Source organism: Vombatus ursinus, unplaced genomic scaffold, assembly GCF_900497805.2.
Source record: "Vombatus ursinus unplaced genomic scaffold, bare-nosed wombat genome assembly UNPS02014863.1, whole genome shotgun sequence".
NCBI classification, from domain to species: Eukaryota; Metazoa; Chordata; class Mammalia; order Diprotodontia; family Vombatidae; genus Vombatus; species Vombatus ursinus.
This window is the reverse complement of record NW_020954641.1, coordinates 19,619,324-19,626,765: the sequence shown is the minus strand read 5'-3', so window position 1 is coordinate 19,626,765 and position 7,442 is coordinate 19,619,324. Positions and strand designations below refer to the sequence as shown.

Below are 7,442 nucleotides of genomic sequence, written 5' to 3'. Positions count from 1 at the left end.
GGAAGGAAGGAAGGAAGGAAGGAAGGAAGAAAGGAAAGAAGGAAGGAAGAAAGGAAGGAAGAAAAAAACCAATCCATTATGTTGTATGTAATTTAGTAAAAGCCTACAATATCATCTGCTATTCAAGGCAGCCACAAAATATCTTCTTTTAAGTTTTATACTCAGTTTGTTCCTTCCAGAAATCTTTCATACCAGAAAATCATTGGTCACTACTATGTACCATTTCCTGTGAATCATGTGTTGTCACTTTGTTTCTTGATAATAAGAGGAAGTGGATATTTGGAAGACATTTATAGTTATCTTTCTCTTATGTGAATATTTACATATAAAGGCAGATGAAAACTTGAAGCCAACTGCAATCTCTTAGATACCAAGTTAGTAGAATAAACACTGGATTTGGAGTCCAAAACATTGGGTTCCCAACCCAATTCTGCCACTTATCTAGTCCCTATGTGACATAGAGCTAGTTCCTCACCTCTCTGAGCCTTGATTTCATCATTTATATCAATAGTGATTGAGACAATATTGTCTCTGAAGATGCTTTTAGCTTTAGTTCTAAGAACTTAGGATCCTCTAAACTCACCCAACTACATATGATCCTATGAGCATTTCCATTGGAAACCCTATAGCAATAATAATTTGACCATTCCTATGAATTCATTGATATAGTGAATTCTCAATTAAGAAATTCTCTCTACAGATCCATGCCAGCACCTACTCTGCACTCTACAACTTCAATTCTCAGATAGCAGTTGCAACATTGAAAGGTTGAGAGACTCGACCAGGATCACATGGTGCCCCTATGTCAGATGGACAACTGGAACCCAGGTGTTCCTGACTCAGAGGCTGGCTCTTTATCCACTATGCCATAATACCTCTGAATATTTATAAAGTACATTGAGGTTTATAAAACACTTTTTCATTTCACTTTGAAAACTTCCCTGTTAGGAAGAGTAAAGAATGGATGGCTTGTGAAAAGATACGTGCAGTAATCCAATGATGTGGAGTTTTGAATCAGCCCTATTATCCTAGAAACTAAACAGAATGATGACTAAAATAGTGAGTGATTAGTATGTCCATACTGTCTCTTTTGCTGGATCTTCTTCCCTGGCTCTTTTGCTGGATTCTCTAATCAGATCAATTGCTTTAACTATAAGTCTTTTTCAGAGTTCTGTCATGGTCTCTCTTTTCTCTATACTACTTCACTTGGTGTTCTTATTATCTCTCATGGATTTAATTACAATTTCTGTAGTGATGATTCTTATATCTACCTATCCTGCCCCTAACTCTCTGCTGACCTCCAATTTCTCATCTCCAACTGACTTTTAGAAATCTCGAACTGGATATCCAGTAAACATCTTGAACTCAACATTTCCAAAATGGAACTCATTATCTTTCACCATAAACTTTCCATCCCATCCTACCTTCCATATTTCTAGAAAGGATAAAACCATCCTCCCAATCCCCTAGGCTCATAACTCATTATCTCTCATTTTCCCCACCCCATATCAAAATTGTTGCCAAGACCATTTGCTTTCACCTTTGCAATATCTCTCAAATATGCCCTCTTCTGTCCTCTGACACTGCCTCCACTCTGGTGCAGGCCTTCATCACCTCATGTCTGGACTACTGCAAAAACGTACTGATCGATGGGTCTTTCTGTTTCAAGAGCGCTCCCCCCCGCCTTCATCCTCCATTCAGTCATTAAAGTGATTTTCCTAAAGCACAGGTCCAATCATGTTACATATACTACACTCTTCATTGCATAAACTCCAGTGGCTTCCTATTGCCTCCAGGATGAAATAAAAAAAATGCCCTGTTTGGCATTCAAAGCCCTTCATAACTTAGATCCTTCTTCCTTTCTAATCTTCTTACATCTTACTTTCCACCACATGCTCTTTGATCTAGTGACACTGGCCTCTTTGGCTGTTTCATGAACAAGAAACACCATTCTCTAGGCATTTTCTTTGGCTGTCCCAGGTTCCTGGAAGGCTCTTCCTTTTCAACCCTACCTACTGACCTTCCTGATTTCCTTTAAGTTCCAAAGAAAATCCTGTCTTTTGTTATGCCTTGCTCTGTTAATTATTTCCTGCTTATCTTGTACATAGGTTATTTACATATATTTGTTTTTGTGTTTTCTTCTAAAGTCCTTCAGGGTAGAGACTGTCTTTTACCTCTTTTTGCATTACTTGAACTTAGAACACCGTGTGTGGTACATAGTGGACACTTAATAAATGTTTATTGACACCATTTAACCTACAGATCACACTGCTAAGCACATCTAGGTAGTTCAATGAAAATAAAAGTTCCATATGAATGAAAATATGAGTTACATTACTTTTTTTGTAGAAGCAAAGCAATGAAATAAAGTAGTTGCCCATCAAATGGGGAATGATTGATCAATATTTGATACAAAAATGTAATGGAATAATACTGTGACATAAGAAACAATGAATATAATGAATACTGAAAAGAATGGGAATACTTCTATGTACTGATGCCAGAAGGCAAAACAACAACAACAACAACAACGATATAAATAAGACCTATAGGATTATAAATAAAAGAACAACCACAACAAAATAGATTAAGTTCTGTGAGAGCAAGGCCTGTGTTTTGCCTTTCTTTCAATCTATACTTGTCATATGAGAATATACCTTCCTTGTGCGTGTGTGTGTGTGTGTGTGTGTGTGAGAAAAAGAGAGAGAGAGAGAGAGAGAAAGAGAGAGAGAGAGAGAGAGAATTGGAAGGAGACCTAGTGTGGAATACTGAGTATAATGTCAAACTCAGTTGTTTGTTGGTTAGTTTACTAAAATGTAATATTTTCCTTTTTTAAATTTTTTTTCCAATAAGGTTGGGGTCTCTAGAGGAGGAAGGAGGTGTGTGGGATATATTGAGAAATGTATTGTAGATGATGTAAAAAAGGAATTAATAAAAATGGTTGTAGGAATATCTCCATTTTTTCAGAGTTTTTAAAAAGTTTATTAAATTTCATTACCTATTCTGCTGCAAAGTTGAAGCCTCATCTGTATAAAATAACTTCAGTCAAATAGTTTATTCAAAAATTAAGTTGGTATTGTTCTACATCTGATATCAGCCAGCTAACCAATCTCAGTAAATCATTCTCATGGACAGAAAATCAAATGTATTTTGAACAAAACTGATGATGGATGGAGTTGAATGGCCATTACAACATTATTGATTTAAGGCTTTTTACAGATAAAATTCTACCTTTGAAGTACGTAGTCTTAGAATTCATTTTCACCACACATGATGTGATGAATTCAGAACTAGACAGACACTAACTTGAAATTACTAGGAAGAAGTTGTGCAAAAGGTGCTAATAGTAAAAAACATTTTTATCCAGTCATTCCTGAGTAGTTAAGTTTTTTTTCCATGCCATGGTGGTTGTTTCAGAAGTGTTAAAGTTGCTAACCTTTCATATATCACTAATTTAGAACAAAACTATACTAGGCTGTATTCTTATGCTAATTTATTTGGAGATTCAGTGTTCAATTCTCAACAGATTTTATGTGTCTCTCATATGCATCCTCACTCATCAGTTCATCAAGTTCTGAAAGGTTGCTCAGAGTTATCTTGATCAGCCCATCTTCATAACAAGATTTGTTGACAAGTCCTGAGTCTTCTGCAAGAGCTACTTTAATTTCAGTTACTTCTCCTGTTAGTGGAGAATAGAGTTCACTGGCAGCTTTCACACTTTCCAAAGTTCCAAACTCATCTTGTTTGTTCAATTTTGTTCCAATTTCTAGAAGACTACAGTAAACTACATCTCTCAATGCTTTCTGTGCAAAATTGTTGATTCCCACTGTTCCAATACTATTTTCAGTTGCTATCTGTTCATGCTTGTCTGTGAATTTTCAAACCAGGAGTCACAGGGCACTGGGGCAGAGGCACCAGAAGGCCTCAGCCATTAGAAAGGGTGGGGATCCTGGGCCGGGCAGGCTGTAAAGTGAGTGTTGGTTGCTGGGAGTGAGGCCAGGGACCTGGAGTCTCAGCCCTGGCTGCTGCCCCCAAGGACAAGGCCATGACCTGCATGCTCCTGGCCACTTGCAGGGCTATCTTCTCGAGGGGCGGGGCAGCCCAAGAACCAAATGGTCCTATGCTGGAGGCTACGAGAGTGGAATATCTCCATTTTACAGATGAGGAAACTATTGTTAAAGAAGTGATTTACCCAACATACATCTTTATCAGATAAAAAATAGCTGATTGAAAATTTGAATCTATATTCTCTGACTCCAGATAAGCTATTCTTTCCTCCTCTCAGATCTCAAACAAAACTATTAACATATTCTCTTCTCTTCCCTATCTGTACTCCATTCTATCCTTTTGATGATGAAAAATTGCCTTTGTTTTGCTGAGAATTAATTGAATTTGCTTTGTCTTTTTTTCCAATGATTAATGATTATTTTCTTTTACCTCTATAGAATGTGAGACAGATCTCATCAATATGTTAGTTTTAATCCTGCCCCTTGGAGGGTTGGGTTTATTTTGGGTGAGGGAAAGGGGAGATTAGAAAGTAGTTTCCGTCTTTGTTCTTTCCTCAAAAGAATTATTTTCTTGAAAGGAGAAGCACAACCTTCCCCTCCCTCAACAAGATCAGGCTTCTAGGAGGACTTGTTGATTGAGATCCATTGCTGCTGGTTTCTTAGTGCTTCCAAGAGAAGGAAATAAAATGATCTATTAAAGGAAAGGCTATATGCCCTTAGGAATTCATTTTGAACCAGCAAAGATAGTGGATAAGTTAGTATTAATTTAACTACTCTCTGGTACAATAAATTTAAATTGGATTGCATTTTCCACTGTCTGAATAATAACCTAATTTCTCCTTTTCCACTGCTTTACTTTCCCTATTAAAAAAGCTCCAGTTAATTTGTGAACCTAACAAATTCATTCCCTAGTAACTTAGAAGTATTAGAAGATGGTGTTCATTTCTATTTTAACCATTATATGTTAGCTAGTAAAACCTTTCATCCTCACCCCCCACCACCTTGCTACTCCTTTCAACCTCACTATTTTTTTGGTAAGTGTCACCATACTATTCAGCCACTTTCTCTTATTAGAAATCACCTGTCATAACCAACTAACTAGTTCTGTGGTTTCTATTGTTTCATGTTTGTTGCAGTTAGCCCTCCTAACCATTCCTACCATTACCAGCATGGGATAGGCCAACTTTCCCTACTACATGTCTGTATAGCTATAGCCTATTACTTCTTCCTACCTCCACACACACACACACACACACACACACACACACACACACGCGCGCACACACACACACCCTTTCAATGAATTTATCAAGCACTTAGATTTTATTTCTTATACATAGATAAATGCTCATGAATCTCTTCTATTTACAACCCTTATGTGATGATTTTAATTTAAACTTCTTAGACTTAAATTCAAGAACCACCCAAATCTAATACCTGTTGATTTTTGAGACATAACTCAGACTATTTCCCTTCATGTAAAATCTAGACTAATTATTCTTACTCATATTTGTTGCCTACACTTATAGCCTCTGTGTATTTGCTCAGATTATTACCTATTTCTGGAATACTCTGCTCTATTCCTTCCACCTGACAAACTCCTACCCATTTATAGCAGTCCAGAGGACCTGGCCATTCCTTATCTCTGTTATCAAGAATGTAAGCTTGTGCTGTCCCCAGGCGTCCTTGTGGGAATGACATTGTCTTTAAACCCCACCTGACAATCCCTGAAGCACCTTGGAAATGCCCAGGGAAGACAGGGCTACCTGGAAATCCAATTACTTCCTCAAGATCATGGATGATTATCCAAAATGCTTCATTGTGGGAGCAGACAATGTGGGCTCCAAGCAGATGCAGCAGATGCAGCAGATGCAGCAGATTCAGATGTCCCTCTGTGGGAAAGCCGTAGCATTGATGGGAAAAAACACCATGATGCACAAAGCCATTTGCAGACATCTGGAGAACAACCCTGTCCTGGAGAAACTGCTGCCTCATATTCGGGGGAATGTGGACTTTGTGTTCACCAAAGAAGATCTGACTGAGATTAGGGACATACTTCTGGCCAATAAGGTGTCAGTTGCTGCCTGTGCCAGTGCCATCACCCCATGTGATGTCACAGTGCCAGCCCAGAACACTGGTCTGGGTCCTGAGAAGACTTCCTTCTTCCAGGCTCTGGGTATCACCACCAAGATTTCCAGGAGCGCCATTGAAATCTTGATTGATGTGCAGCTGATTAAGACTGGAGACAAAGTGGGCACCAGTGAGGCCACCTTGTTGAACATGCTGAACATCCCCCTCTTCTCCTTTGGGCTGATTATTCAGCAACTGACAATGGCAACATCTACAACCCTGAAGTGCTGGACATCATGGAGGAGACTTTGCACCTTTGGTTCTTAAAGGGTGTCTGAAATGTTGCCAGTATCTGTCTCCAGATTGGCTACCCGACTGTTGCACCCACTCAATCATCAATGGGTACAAGCAGATCTTGTCTGTAGCTGGGGAGACTAAGTACACCTTCCGATAGCATTTGCAGTGGCTGCCCCTATGGCTGCTGCTCCAGTTGCTACTGTACCTGCTGCCACCACTCCTGCCAAAGTGAAAACCAAGGAAGAATTGGAGGAGTCTGATTAAGATATGGGATTTGGTCTATTTGATTAGCCCACAGGAAACAACTATTTCAGTCAGTTTATTTGTGAAACAAAGAAACAAAAGAAAAGAAAAGAATCTAAGCTTGTTAGAAGCAAAGTATATTTTGCCTTTGTATTTGTTATCTTTAATACCTAGCATAGATCATAGATTCCGGTGCATGTTAAGCACTTCACAAGTGCTTAAGTGATATAAATAGATAAATGAATGAACTGAATGAACATTTCACGCAGGCTGTTTTGTAACTTATCATATCCCCATCATGAGGATTTACTCTGCCCTTGTTTTGCTTATACCTTCTATCTAGTTCAGATAAGAGCCCCTCTCACCCCATTTCTCTTAATTTTATATTTTGAATGGTTCATTTAAAACATACCTAAAAAAAAAACTTTGTTTTTTTCATTTGAGAAATCCCAAAATGGAATTGTTATTAACATACTCTGAAATTACTTCATTTTGTCAATCAATAAATAAATATTTATTTAATGCCTACTATTTTCCAGGCACTGTGCTAAATCCTGGAGATTTAAAAACAAAGAAACAAACACACAAAGGCTAAGGCAAAAGACAATCCCTGACCTCAAAAACCTTAGAACCTAATGGAGGAAGACAATATGTGAAAAGAAAGTGAAAGAAAGTGATCAGGCAGAGGAAAATCAGTCTTGGGCCTGATGAACACTTGTAGAGGGATAGGGGTTGTACTTTCCCCCTTCCTTAAATGAATTATCTACAAGGAGCTTTCTAATATCCACTCTCCACCCTCTTTGGTCAGAGGGAGGGTCCCAGGGC

General features: G+C 38.4%; 2 pseudogenes; one reads left to right on the top strand and one right to left on the bottom strand.

Annotated features, from left to right (window-relative positions):
• Positions 1–3,512: 3,512 nt before the first annotated feature.
• Positions 3,513–5,708, bottom strand: LOC114027612 (annotated as a pseudogene).
• A 42-nt stretch (positions 5,709–5,750) lies between these two features.
• Positions 5,751–6,665, top strand: LOC114027546 (annotated as a pseudogene).
• The last annotated feature ends 777 nt before the right edge of the window (positions 6,666–7,442 follow it).